The sequence below is a fragment of the Tenrec ecaudatus genome, chromosome 8 (assembly GCF_050624435.1).
Source record: "Tenrec ecaudatus isolate mTenEca1 chromosome 8, mTenEca1.hap1, whole genome shotgun sequence".
Lineage (NCBI taxonomy): Eukaryota > Metazoa > Chordata > Mammalia > Afrosoricida > Tenrecidae > Tenrec > Tenrec ecaudatus.
Window position 1 is genome coordinate 11044054 of NC_134537.1, and position 14746 is coordinate 11058799.

The following is a 14746-nucleotide window of genomic DNA, read 5'->3' on the forward strand; positions in this document are numbered from 1 at the left end:
GTCCTGGAAGATGTACAGATAGTCTCTGGACCTTGGGCTTTGGAGTTCGCGGTCCTGAGTGCAAGGCCTGTTTCCAGTGTCAGAGAGAGAATTTGATAGTAGGTATCTTGCTTTGATTTGGGGTTGTCTTGCTCAAGAAATAAAATATCCATTTTTTTAAACAATTAAGATTTGGTTTGTCACTCAAGTTGAAAATCTTTTCTTTCCTTTAGGAAGCCTTGCTATGTTTGAATGTTGAAAGGCATGGCTAAGTGGAGGGACAGAGGCCATCTTGTGACCTGATGCCAAGAGAGGTCACTGAAGGGGACTGACGGCGTCCAGTGTTAAGATGAGCCGAGAGTCACTGTTCCGTCTGTCTCCCTCCTCTTCTGAGTCAGCACTGGCTGAATGGCAGCGAGTGTGACTTAGTGAATGTCTTTTCTTCATAAGATCAACTGTACCTAGTTTCTTAGAGCCATTTGCTTTGTCTGCAATCCAGACGGTCTCTGAAAGTACACACCAAAGAACCGTTCTGAAGAAACCTCATACTCACATTTCATTGAGTTCTGATGATTCTTTTTTAAAACACTGGTATACTCTGACTAAGAACAGGACATCCCATTCCTTCCTGCCTTGCAGACTGAGATGACCTGCCCTTTTATTCAAGCTTCAAGTCAGAACACTGTTTGTGGGAAGGCAATGGTTTACCATGGGAGCCTCAAATCCATTTGGCATCTCTGTGTAAATTCAGCCTTCACTGAGTTCTTTCTGACCATTGAATGACAATACAAGGAGCTTTACCTTTAGGACAAGTCCTAACTCACCCCCACACCCTACCCCATCTTCCCCCAAAATCCCATTGAGCCCATTCTGGTCCCTAGTGACTGTGGATTGCTGAACCTTCCCTGGCCAGTGCAGGCAGGGCGGGCTCACCCTGGGGGATTTGCCTGGCTGTGCTCTTTATGGGAAGCTGAGGGCACTAGGGTCATGTGGTTATGTGGTCGGAAGCCCTGAACCAATCTTATAAACATACCTAATCTGCGATCTGAACCAACCTTGTTAACTCCTCTGCCACTGTGGATGAATCCCACAGTCTGTCCTACTTCTTTTTCCTGCTTCCACTATGGTTCACTGACTTGTCCCTAATCCTGACTTTGTGAAGGATTCCTTTGTTTTCCAAGCCCTGTTTAAGTAGCCTCTTGGCTATGCAGCCTCTGGGCACCATTCATGATGGGGCATAGTGCTGCTAATCTCCCTCATCCAGCCAGTTTCTGTCCTATTTACGATTTAACAAAGGATTCCCTAGAAGATGCATTTAAAGTGGAGGTCTTGCCCCCAGAAAAACACCTTCCAAGTGTGAATAGTCACAATACAGGTAGCTAATGCAACGGTTTCAGTCCTTAACAAGCTTTGTTAAATAATCTAAAACCCCATGACTCTATGATGCACACTAAATCTCAAGACTGAAAAATCACAGCATGAGTCCCAGTCACTAAGAGGAAAGGAAGAAGGAGAAACAGACTTCTCTCCGCTGCTGTTCTTTGCCCACAGTAAGGCTTGGGTCCACTTTTCTCAAGTGATGCTGAGGGCAGGGAAGTGGTGGTGCACTTGGTGGTAGGCCACCTGAAATCCCCACTGCCATTGAGTAGATTCTGACTCATAGCAACTCTATGGCAGTGATTCTCAACCTGTGAACCATGACCACTTTGGGGGATCGAATGACCCTTTCACAGGGGTTGCTCGATTCATAACAGTAGCAAGTAGCAGCAAAAATAATTTTATGGTTGGAGGGGTGGTGGTCATTACAACACAAGGAACTGTATTAAAGGGTCGTGGCATTAGGAAGGTTGAGAATCACGGCTCTATGGGGTGGCTGAGGCAGTACAGGAGCAGGATAGCCACATTCTTCTCCAGCAGAGGGGCTGATGGCCTTGAACCACCCGCTTAGTAGTTAGGGGGCAGAGCCACCATGCTCCTGTGGTGGTGAATGACAACAGTGCACTGGAAGGAAGGAAACCTCCAGGCTAGGCTGTACAGACAAGGAGGGGCCACCAGGAAGCATGGTCTGCTAGACTCCTGGGGAACAGGAGAAGCAGGTGAGAGGTCTTGGTGGACAGGTGAAGGGCTTCTTCCATCAACAGGGCACTCAAGGCGACCTTGGCCACGTGGAGTTTCCCAGAAGGACCAAACGTCTTTGCCCTGAACCTCCTCCACAACTCTTTGGTTTCCTAGAATTCCAAATGTGTTTCTAAAGTGCCCACTCAGGGAAAGACGGAAGTCTTTTAAGCAAATTGAAATCTAAACCAGAAAGATCAGGACTAGAGTAGGATTTGTGGTTTCTCTTTTAAAAAATTAAAGAAAAGAAACAGTAACTTGAGATGGCAAGACCGGGAACAGTGACACAACCTCTCCAGGAAAGGGGGGCAGCTTCTTCCCTTTGCCATCACACAGAGAATTCATTTCCCTGGGTAACGAGGGAGACTGGGGGTCCTGGCGCTGGAGAAGCTGCATGCTCAGGAGGTCAGAGGTCCCCTGAGTGTTACCTCTCCTGGCTTCTGAAGACAAAAGGCCATCCAAGCAGTAGGTGTTTCCTGGGGCCGTAGGGTTAGTGGACATGTCCCTGACTTCCTGGCCTCTCTGCTCTGCCCCTTGATTTCTCTGTCTGAACCCCGACTGAGATGGCAATGCACATTTTAAAAAATCAGGGAAGAGAAAATGAGTGTCACCTCAACACTTAATTAAGTCATTATCCCCACCCCACCCCCACTTAATTAAGTCCTATTTTCACATGCAGCATTCTGAGAATGTCACCAAGTGCTCCTAAATCTTTGTAACAAAATGTTCCATTTGCTCATTTGCTGCATCTTATCACTTAAGTTTTTCCACCCTCGCTGATAAATGGACTTCCACAGGCATTCCACAAAGTCAACTATGGCCGGCCACCTCTCTCAACACCACTAATTGTCAAAGCCTTCCTTTCCGCTCTGTCTTGGTCCGTGAACATAACTGGTCTCCTCAGGACTTTTTACCCCAAACTACAGATTGATCAGCTGATTCCCATGTCATTCAATCCACTGCTGCCGAGTAGAGTCTGGCTCGCATTGACCCTGCACAACACAGTCAGGTTTCTCAGGATGCAGAACTTCAAGGTCACAGGTGGATGGCCACATCGCTCTCCCTGGGAACACCTGCTGGGTCTGAACCACTGACCTTTGGGCTTGAAGCCAAGCACTATAGCCACTGCACCAGCAGGCTTCTTTGTGGCGCCATTAAGGTGCTTTATGCCTGCCATTGCAAGCCACCTCTCCTTCTTTTTCTCCCCCCCCCTCCATTTCATTGGGAGCTCTACAAATATAATAATCCATAGTTCAATTATATCAAGCATGATTGTACCATTGTTTCTACCGTCCTTTTCAAAACACGTTCTTTCTTCTTGCACTCTTTGGTATCAGCTCCCCTTTATCCCTGTCCTCCCCACCCCACCCGCCAAGAACCCTTGCTAGTATATTAAATATTAGTATAGTTACCCACCCCCCAATCTTACACCACTCAATGCATCTGGTCACCTGCCATTCTGCTATTCGTTCCCCTGGAGGGGGGCTATAAAGCCATCATTGCAGTCAGTTCCCCTTCCCCCTCCCTCAGGGAATCTGTACTCTTATTACAATTCCTGAAGGGTCTATCTGTCTTGGATTTCATGCATCTAATGATCTTATGTATACACATGAACATATGCAGGTCTAACTGGACTAATGCGGTAAAACAAAGACCATAATACTGGGGGGAGGGGGGATATTGAAGACCTAGAGGATAGTTTTGTGTTTCAACTGTGCTACACTGTACCCTGGGTGTATCGTCCCTTCCATGTGATCCTTCTGTGAGAACTGTCCATGTATCTTACAGGCGGTTTGGGGCTCTCCACTTTGTACTTCTTCATGTCAATTTGGTTGCTTGTTTTTGAACTTCTGATACCTATTCCCATCAACACCTCATGATCACCTAGACTGGTGGGCTTCTTCCATGTGCGCTTTGTTGCTTCCCTGCTAAATAGCCACTTGTTTAACCACAAGCCTTTAAGACCCCTCATGCTATATATTTTAATAGCCAGGCACCATCTGCTTTCTTCACCACACTTACTTATACACCCATTTTGTCTTCAGCAATCATGTGGGGAAGGTGAGGATCATACATTGCCACATTATGAGAACAAACCATTCTACTGAGGTATAATTAAAGTGGAGACTCAACGTCCATCTGCTTCCTTATTGTATTTACATATATAGAGACAAACACATTTTTATTTATATATTTCCATATTACATATTTGTGGTAGTTACATAATCTGGTGTTAATTTGTGCCTTGAGAGGATTAAGAGTGAAGGGGTGGAGTCTAATCTGTCAATCTGGTCATAGCCAATGAGGCCTCTGTGTGGGCATGGCCTTCTGAGGATTCTGGAAATTTCTGTATTTTCCTCCTTGGATGCAGAAGACTCTCTCTGCTCACTCCCTGAGAGACACTGTACTGACAAGCCACATGGCACGGTGCCTTGAGAGCTGGAGAAGCCACATGTATCTACCCTGATGCAACCAGACCTCTGGAGCCAGAGAAGCCACATAGCAACCCCTGCCAGTGCTGAGATGCTTACAACGCCACTGGATCCACAAGACTTCCGTCCCACTATCCTGTGATCCTCCTGCATTCTGCATCATTGCATGTATTTTGTGAGTCTGAAGAGGACTTTATAGATTGGTATTGGACATATGGGCTAATATTGGACTTATTGACTTGGACTGGGCTGGGATCTCTTCTCAATATTTAATTACTCTTGCATATAAACCTCTTTATTATATAAAAATGAGTGTCTATGAATGTTTTTCTAGTCCACCCGACTAACACAAAATTTATGTTTATATCTATATATATAATTTTTACTTTCTTGTTCTTTCCTCCATTTCTCTTTTCTCCTGCCCCACTATCATGTCTATCCATTATCTGCCTCTCAGTAATTCCTCTTGGCTATATTTCAATTGCTCATACATGACCAGGAATGCCATCCCCTCCTCACCATCACTCTTAGATCCCTTGAAGTTCCCTGTTCCTGTTGTTATTGGCTTATTGTTCCCTCCTCTTCCTTCCTCCTCACCCAATGTGCCCCCTACCCCCCACAACTGTCAGTTCCCATTTCCGTCTCACTGGGATTTATTATCCTGCTCATCTTACATAGATAGACACCAAAAGAGAAAGAGAAGGAAAAGAAAAAAAAAAGGAGCCCATGCTAATTGCCAGAGGAACTTTAAACTCATTTTATGAAATTAGAACTGCAAGTTCCAGTGAAGTTTTATTGGTTGAAAATTTACCAACTGATTCGGGAAGGGCACCCACCTTACAATAGCAGGACTGCCTCCCAAAGCAACTCCTCTAACTTAATAGGAAAACAACAAAACGTACTTTTGGAAGCACTTGGCACACCAGCAAATGGCAAGCTAAAATCCATTACATATGATCTGAATTTCCCACAATGCACTTATTCACGAGGCCCCTTTCAGTCCCAAACTCAGTCTACACCTTGACATATGTGTGCTTATCTCCTTGGGAATCAAATCTTGTTTCTCTGAAATAACCATACCCCCCTTCCTCGGGCTACTATGGGCCATTACTGAAAGGGTCAAATAATCTAAAAATAACACCTTTAATTTTACTGCCCGAATCAGAAAATTTTATATAGGAAAAACAATATGAATAAAATTAAAAAGCAGGTGACATGATGCTATGATCCTAATATATTTTTTTTTTGGCGTCCCTGGGTGGGCTCCTAATATATTAAAAATCACTCCTTTAAGATGCTAAGCTAAAGAATTCTCTAAAATATTAAAATGACACATTTATTAAAACTATCAATATCTACAACATTGTTTAATAAGGTGTTTTATTCACTGGTAAAGTGATGCTAATTATAATCAGTACAGTAGTTGTAATTTTTATCTAGTATGATTCCAGGAACAGACTCTTAGGGAAAATAAAAATAAGTATAAAAATTTAGATGCAAATCTGACCATAAATATTAAATATGTGTGAGCACAGACTCAACCATTTCAATCTTGGAAATTTCTTCAATAAATTGGATAAATGGGTAAAGGTGTAGGCACAAGGATGTCCTTCTTAGTGTTTATTGCAGAAAACTACTGAAAATAAACTGAAAGTCCCAAAGTAGGATTGAATTATAACAACCATACTTTGAAATGTTATGTGTACATAAAAATGTATTAAAAGACACTTTTCCATATTAAGGCAGCAATCCGTTGAAAATTCACAAAAAGCAGGGCTTCTGACCAGTTTGTTCAATCTGAATCCGTGCTGAGGAGGAGCATTTATTTCCACCCCAGAAATACTGAATCAGAATCTACATTTTCACAAAGTCCTCAGGTGATTCTTACATAACCTAAATGCTGAAAGCCCCTGCTATCCTAGCAGTTCTCAGAAGTGGCCCCACCCAACAGCTGTAGCATCACCTGGCAGCTTGTGGGAAATGCACGTTCTCAGCAGGGGGGTGAACCAGAACCACCAGTTGGAAGTCCTGACAAACCAAAAATCAAACCCACTGCCAACAGTCTATTCTGACTCACAGTGAACCGAATGGTTTCTTGGGGTTTAGTCTCATCTTTCTCCTATGGAGCTGCCAGTGGGTTTGACCCACCAACCTTATAGTTAGTAGCACAACACTTAATGCATGGTAATACAAGGATGTGTACAGCAACGCCATTGATCACAGACCCACACTGGAAATTATGCAAATGTCCATTATCAATAGATGTATGAACTGTGATAACATCTACCCATTGAAATACAATAGAGCAATCAGCATGAACAAACTACATTTACATACAAACTTGCTGCCGTTGGGTTGATTCTGGCTCATAGCAGCCTTAAAGGACAGAAAGAAGTGCCGTATGGGTTTCCAAGACTGTAATTCTTGATGGGAATAGAAAGCCTCATCTTTCTCCCACGTAGTGGCCAGTGGTTTTGAACTGCTGACCTTGCAGTTAGCAGCCCAACTCATAACCCACTACACCACAAGGACTACTTACAATTATTTCTGAGAGGATAGGTAAAGTTCCCAGATGCGCTGAGCAAAACAAGTCAGACACCATGTGTACCTGGTTCAGATTCAGACAAAACTAGCGGAGTGTTATGTTATAAGCAGGACAGTGGCTGCCCGTGGAAAGGAGGGCAGGAGCAGACAGAACGGGGTTGGTGTGGGGAGAATTGCCAGGTACTGGTTAATGTTCTGTTTCTTATCTGGGTGCTGAGTTCACTTTGTGAACATTCAACGAGCTTTTCACTTTTGATTTACCTATGGACCTTTCCCGCATGTAGGATATGGCTCAATAAATTATAGGAAAATGCCGTCTAAATCATATGGTCATAAGTACATTTAAAAAATAAAGATGTACTGAAAGAAATCACCAAAAAATGTAAGTATGGTTATCTTTGAGTGACCAAATGTTATATGGTATGATTTTTTAAGGTTGTAACTGAATGCACCTTTTCCTTTCTTCTATAAGTATTAATATATTTTTTAATTAAAAGATCATTTTATTGGGGACTCTTTCAACTCTTGTAACAATCCATACATCGATTAAATCATACCTATTCGTACATATGTTGCCTTCATTCTTTTCTAGACATTTACTTTCTATTGAGCTGTTGGTATCAGCTCCTCTTTTTTCCCCTCCCTTTCCCTCACCCTCATAACCCTTGGATAGATTATAAATTATTATTATTTTCATATCTCACGCCGACCGCTTTCTCCCTTCCTCCATGTTTTCTCTTGTTCTTCCCCCTGGAGAGGGGTGTATGGTTATGTGTCTATCATTACAACTGGTTCCCCCTTTCTCCCTTCCTCTCCCCGCCCCCTTACCCCTACTCCCCTGGTTTCACTATTCCCGCTCCTGTTCCTGGATTCCGTGTGTTGTGAACCCCATCTCTTATCTATACCTGTCTATATGCTCTGGTCTAGTCTGAATTGAGAAGCAACACTGGGGTCATGATGGGGAGAGGGGGAGAGGAGGAAGCCACAAGGAACCAGAGGAATATTGTATGTTTCATCAATGCTTTACTGCACTCTGATTGACTCATCCCTTCTCTGTGGCCCCTTTGTGGGGGGATTGCTCCATTGTCTACAGATGGGCTTTGGGTCTCTGCTCCACCACCACCCCCTCATTCTCAACAATATGTTTTTGTTGTTTATTTGTTACGTGTCTTCTGATGCCTATTACCCGGTCCTGATAACTCCTCATGATCACACTGGTGGTGTGTTTCTTCCATGTGGGCTTGTTGCTTCTCTGCTGAATGGCCGCTTGTTCAACTTCAAGCCTTTAAGATCCCAGATGCTACATATACAACAAGCATTATTTGAATAACTATGGAATAAATAGTATAAAGGATATGTACAAGGTCAAAATTGTTTAAACAACTAAAATGTCTGGTAGAGCTTTAATTAAACACTGATATATTTCTAAGATGGGCTATGATAGTAGTATAATAAAAATTATGTGTTGGTGACAGAAAAAAATGTAGCAAAGATACAGATGAAGAAATATACATAGTTTTCAAAATTTTTCTAAAATGTCTGTGTATTCACATTGAGAAAGTAATCATGTGCCAAATGTTCACATTGATTATCTCTAAGTGATAGGATTCCTTATAATTTTTCATTACTATTTTTCACTTAATATTTACAGGTTTTTTTGCTTTCACACAATGAGAATGCCTAATTTACTTCTAAATAAGATAAAGTACCATCTTGAAAAGTAATAAAAGCCAACAATAATTGTTACCAAAAGAAACCAAAATGACAACATAATAAGTGGTTCTTATAACAACTATTGCTAGCTTTTATTAGTATCCAAAATCACACTGATTTTTATTTTATTTATAAGTAAATAGTGCCTTGCTGTGTAGCGAAGAACCATATGAACCTTAAGTCAGTGAAGGACTGATATCACATTGCAGGGCAGCCTACAAACTGGTCACTACTGATTGACACTTGATTTCACATAAAGTTATAGTTATCACACTCACTGCCACCACGTCCATTCCTCCTCGGCAACTTTATGAAGGGTTTCCAAAGCTGTGCATCGTTACAGGGTCAGAGAGCCTCATCTCTCGCCCTCAGAGAGGCCGGTGGCTTTGAACCACTGCCTTTGCGGTAAGTAGTCCAACTTGTACCCAATAGGACTACCAATGCTTCCAATTGAAAACTGCAGACACCATCGACCCAGAAGCTACCACACAAACTGCAAAAATAAAATCCTCATTTTGTGTCCAACAGTGCAAAATACTGCCTAATGATACCTTACCTTTATTAGCATCGACGAGTGGGCAAACTCATGCCAACTCAGGTGCTTATTAAGCTCCCCAGAACTAAAGAATATTTGTACTTCGAGACCCAGAAAATTGTCCAAAAACCTGGGCAGCAGCAAAAGGATACTATGTTACTAAGTGTAATGACAGCAATGAGTCTGACTCACAGTGATGTCATTAGACAGAGTAGATCTGCCCCTGTGGGTTTTCGGGACTGCAATCCTTTACGGGAAGAGAAAGCCTTTGTCTGCTGACTGTGGGCAGCTCAACTCGTAGCCACTATAGGGACCAGGGTTCCTGCATAAATGCTTCCAATCTGAAGATGGGGAAACACTTCCAGTTGGAAGAGGCCACGAAACAGAAGATAGTTCAGAAGTCATCTGTGAACACTACACCTCCCAGAGATCTGGGCAAGAGAAAATCCAGGTAAAAGAAACATGATGCTTGCTTTATTTTCTTAAATTGAAGTGGCCATACAACCCACAGAAGACTAACTCGTTTCTGAAACTGTACATCTTTACAGAAGCAGAGAGCCTCATTTTTCTCACTCAAAGCAGCTGGTGGCTTTGAACCACCAAACTTGAGGTTAGCGGTCCAACTTGTACCCAAAAGGACTATCAATGGTCCTAATTTACAGCTGCAGATACCACCGATCAAGAGGAGTTTTAATTCCCTGGGAGCAGTCGAGTTTGGAAACATCCACTGAGATAGGAACCAACACACCCTGACCACACTCAGCTCTCCAGGCAACACTCTGAAAACCCGGGGGAGGGCGGGGCGGTCGGACTTGGAGGTGTGTGTTCTGAGACACAAGCAGCAGCAGTGTGCTCACCACCATGATTTGCCTGAACATGATATTACTCAAGAGGCCTTTTAGTGCAAGTGCTAGAGAAAAAGTGACCCTTCGCCCATCCTAGCAAGCTAAGCCACAACTGGGGGGCAGGCCAGAGTGGTGGCTGCTCAAGAGCAATTTGTGCATGCATCCTTTTACTTATCGCTTCCAAGGCCTCTGTAACAGCATGTCGTTACTTTTACCATTTACAAAGCCAAGCTTGAAGCTATTCAAATTGCCATTCTTCACATGTGGTTAGTCAACTTTCAGATCATGTTTCAATTTGCCTCTGTAACTTAATAGCAAGCAGCAGCAGCAGCAGCAGCACATACTTTAGGAAGCATTAGGCACACCAGCAAGTGCCAGGCTAAAATGTATGGCATAAAAGTCGAAATCTCTCACGGCGCACTTATACAAGAGTCTCTTTTCAGTTCCGTCTGCGGTCTCCAACTAGACATATATATGCTTCTCTCCTTGGGGATCCATCCGATCTTGTTTCAGGGACTGGCAACTCTAGCCACCTCATCTCCTGGTGGACTGCAGTGCCCCACCCCTTCCTCTTCCCTCCCACAGGCAATGGGCCCTACGTTACTGAAAGAGTCCACCTGCAATTGCATCGGTCTGCCAAACTCATGCCTCTGCACCCCACAACATCAGCCAGCTCAGGCTCCCTCGCCAAGTTCCACCTGTGTTGGGTTAAGAATATACCAGCTTCTCTGTACTCTGAATCCTCCCTGTACAGTCATCCCTCATCAAGCCAGGGTTATTATCTCTGTCAAGGGGGCTAAAGGACTAATATCTTTTAAGTAGTAAAACAATTTATTAATACTTGGGTAGATTCTAGGGAAATACCGGGAGGAAGATAGGCGAAATGAATGAAGTGAGAGATAAATGAACTGGGAGACGTGTTTTCCTGTAAAGAAAAGTAAAAATGATATTGCCGGATGTCATCCATGTCAAAGTCGTTAGAAATAAAATCAAAAGGGAAAAATAGAAAAGATGTGTGTAACTTGTAAGAAAAAGGATTCACTTTCCAGATCCTAAAGAATCACTCTTGGTTGGGCAGTGACCAAACAGAAAATTGAAAAAGTGTATCATGAAGATGTTTTATATCCTCAATGGCCAGGGTTAACCAAGAAACCAGAGAGAATTTTTTACTCCCTGCCACCCGCCCCCGCCTGCCTTGAATGACTCAGGAAAACACCATATGACTGGAAACCCAGCTCTTTCCTGCCGTTGTTAGAGGGAAAACAAACTGACTCACCTGTCTGCAAAGTAGACTGCAATTTGATTTAAATGAAATACCTTACATCTAGCCATACCAATTTGGGAGGCCCATCTTTGAAAAATCAAAGCACCTTAATTTTTAAAAAAATCACTATTTAAGGCAACATTGCTTATAGCTGTGAAAGCCTGAGAATCATTTGTAAGTCTACCCGTAGGTGTGGTTAAATGAAGTGTGTTGCCACCATTCTTTAATATCATGCAGTTGTTATAAAGAATGAATCAGACCTATTTTCACTAATTAAAGAGAGATGCTCATGATACAGATAAATGGCAAAGACAGAGAGAAGCCGCAAAGGAATCTGAATACAACCAACTTTTTGCCATGAGATCTATGCATGACGGCTTACAAAATAAAATATATTTGACATATATTTCCTTTGTATGCATTTTTATGAAAATAGGAAAATAAACGTGTTGGTGAAAATATACCAAATGTAAAGATTGGATATTTCAAGAAGATATCTTGGAGTTGGTCATGAAAAATTTAAGAGAAATGTCCTCGTACTAGGCGGCATTCCTTGACTTTAACATAAAAGGGAGACGGCGGCTGGTGTGAGACATGAGAATACTAATCCTTTATAAGTTATCAAGGGCTTTATGAGGGAGGGAGAGGAGGGGATAGGAGCTGATACCAATGGCTTCAGCAGAAAGAGAAGGTTTTGAAAATGATGGCAACATTTGTACAAAGTTCTTGACACATGGATGGATGGATGGATAAGAGCTATAAGAGCCCCCAATAAAATTATTTTAATTTGCATACAATGTTGAATACAAAACTATGAATCTTCACCCAATTCACAATTAAAAGTAAACAAAAGCATAATTGTCTATTATTGCTTTTGTGCAGCTTATAAAAACCTAGGGCTGATTCATGGCTTGAATCAAACCTGGTGGTGTAATATTAGTATTCCTCCCCTCATTCTGGAAATCATCCAAGTAGCAATAAGAAAGAAAGATGACCCCCCCCCCAAAAAAAGAAAATTTCATTTCTGGCTAAATCAGGAGCCAATTAAAACCACAGAGCCCAAATGCAAGCAGACAGGCTTTAAGGCCAGGAAATGAGGGGAGGGTGGGGAGGTTGGTAGCAGAGGGAAATTCCTGCACAGCAGCAGGCCTCAGCAAATGCCAGTAAAATCATCCTTCTCCTAGGCCACGGATGAGCTGAGAGGCTAGCTCAGTGGGAGACAACTGATATAAGGGTAATACAGCTGTCTCGGGGACCTTGTATGACCTAAGTGTCTATTGTTCTAAAACAAACAAAAAGGCAACCAATGCATCACAAAGATGCTATGTTTACAGAGGCAACTTGCCTTTTCTGCAGCAGAGGAAAAAGATGTTTCCTTCCCACCCCCCCACCCCCCCCAAAAAAGCAAAACAGAAACCTTCTTTCTTCAATTGCCTTTGATTAAATCAAGGAGTCCTGGTGTAGCAGTGGGTTTAAGCACTGGGCTGCCAATCACAAGGTTGGTGGTTCCAACCCACCAGCGGCTCCATGTGAGAAAGAGGAGGCTTTCTGTTCTCATAAAGATTTCCAGTTGTGGAAACCTGTGAGGGGAATTCTACTCTGTTTTATAGGGTCTGTAGGAGTCAGAATCAGCTTGATGGCAGCAGGGCTTTATGGGACATTCCCAGCCAGCCCAGAACACTCCTCCAACTCCCATCAACTGTCAACAGATATCCAGAGAGGAAAACATTCCACATTTTAAATGATGAATGATTAAAGGAGAAATCACCTTGGCTGATACACAGCATAGAAGAAAATCAGAATAAAAGAGTAAGGTGGGTAACAAGCCAACGCAGTGCTCTTATTATGAGACAATGAATCTATCAGTCGTCGAAGAATTCCTAAAGAATTACAACCTCAATAATACTGTCGCATCCATGGAATAAGGAACAGGGAAAAATTCAGAATCAGTAACAGATGATAAAATGGGAGTTTGCAGAGTTCCGGAAAAGCCTGGGGCCAACAACAATAACCGCTGCAGGTAGTATGACCCAAAGGTATAAAGGGCACATGAGAAACTACGACAGCAAAGTAGGATCATGGGCACAGACGTGCAAAAAGGCACACATGAAATGCTTTCCAGTGAAGAGAAGATTATAGGTAGAGAGGGAAAATACAGGAGACTCCTGAAAGAAATGAAAATACTAGAACATAATATGCAAACAACTTCTCAAAAACTTAAGATTACATGGTGTCTCAAAGAAAACATTGTTTGGTAGCTATGTAAACAATGAGCAACACACCCAGACGTCCCACCAAATAGCTCCAAAAATGGAGCAGTAATTTCAAGAAAACACAAGATGATTCTTTTCCAAATAGCTCTCCATGCTCACTGCCATCGAGTCAACTGACTCCTAAGCAACTCTACGGGACAAAGCAGAACTGCCCTTGGAGAGTCTGTGACTAAATCTTTATGGGAGCAGAGAGCCTCATGTTTCTCCCTGGTTTCAAACGGCTGATCTTGTGGCTAGCAGCCCAACGCATAACTCGCTAGCATTTGTAAATATGGCACAAAATTAAGAAACCATTAAAACCATTAGGTGACACGGACTGTTAAATGTCTCCATAACTTTTTTTGATGACCATCAATTCTACATTCAACAATTCAAACTGCTCGCCAACACCACCCCACTCCCATTTTACTCTACCCACTGCCCCTCCCCCTCACCCCCCGATTTCTCTTCTCCTTCTTATGAGCCTCCATCCTCCATTTGCCACCCAAGTTAGTACCTGTCAACCTTCAAGTCCATGGCTTCATCTTCCTATCGTTGGCCCTCCCTCCTTTGGGGACACTTCAAACCTGTTCTCTTTGGTATGCAAGTCTTTGCTTTGGTTCTTGTCCTTAGAGTAGTGGTGGTCTCGTAGAGTGTTTGTCCTTGTGTGCTTGAATTAACTTCACTCATCAAAATGTTCTCCATGTCCATCCATGCTAAGAGGTTGTCTTTCGCAATGCATAGTACTCTATTTTGCATACTTACCAAAGGTCTTTAGCCATTGTTCTACAGATGGGCATCTGGGTTGGGTCCAACTTCTTGCAATTAAGGATGCTGCTATGATGAACACGAGAGTGCATTCAAGGGGACACCCCCCAAAAAATGGAATATATTTTTTCAAAGCTATGTATTTAAATTAAAATTTTTTTAACAGAACAACCATATCACTGTCAAAGAACTATCCGTTAAACTTAATACATTTGTCAAATCGGCGATTCCATTCTTGGGAACATTTTTCAAACTCATTTGTTTGGATGGCTGACAGCACTTCCCTCGATTTTGTCTTC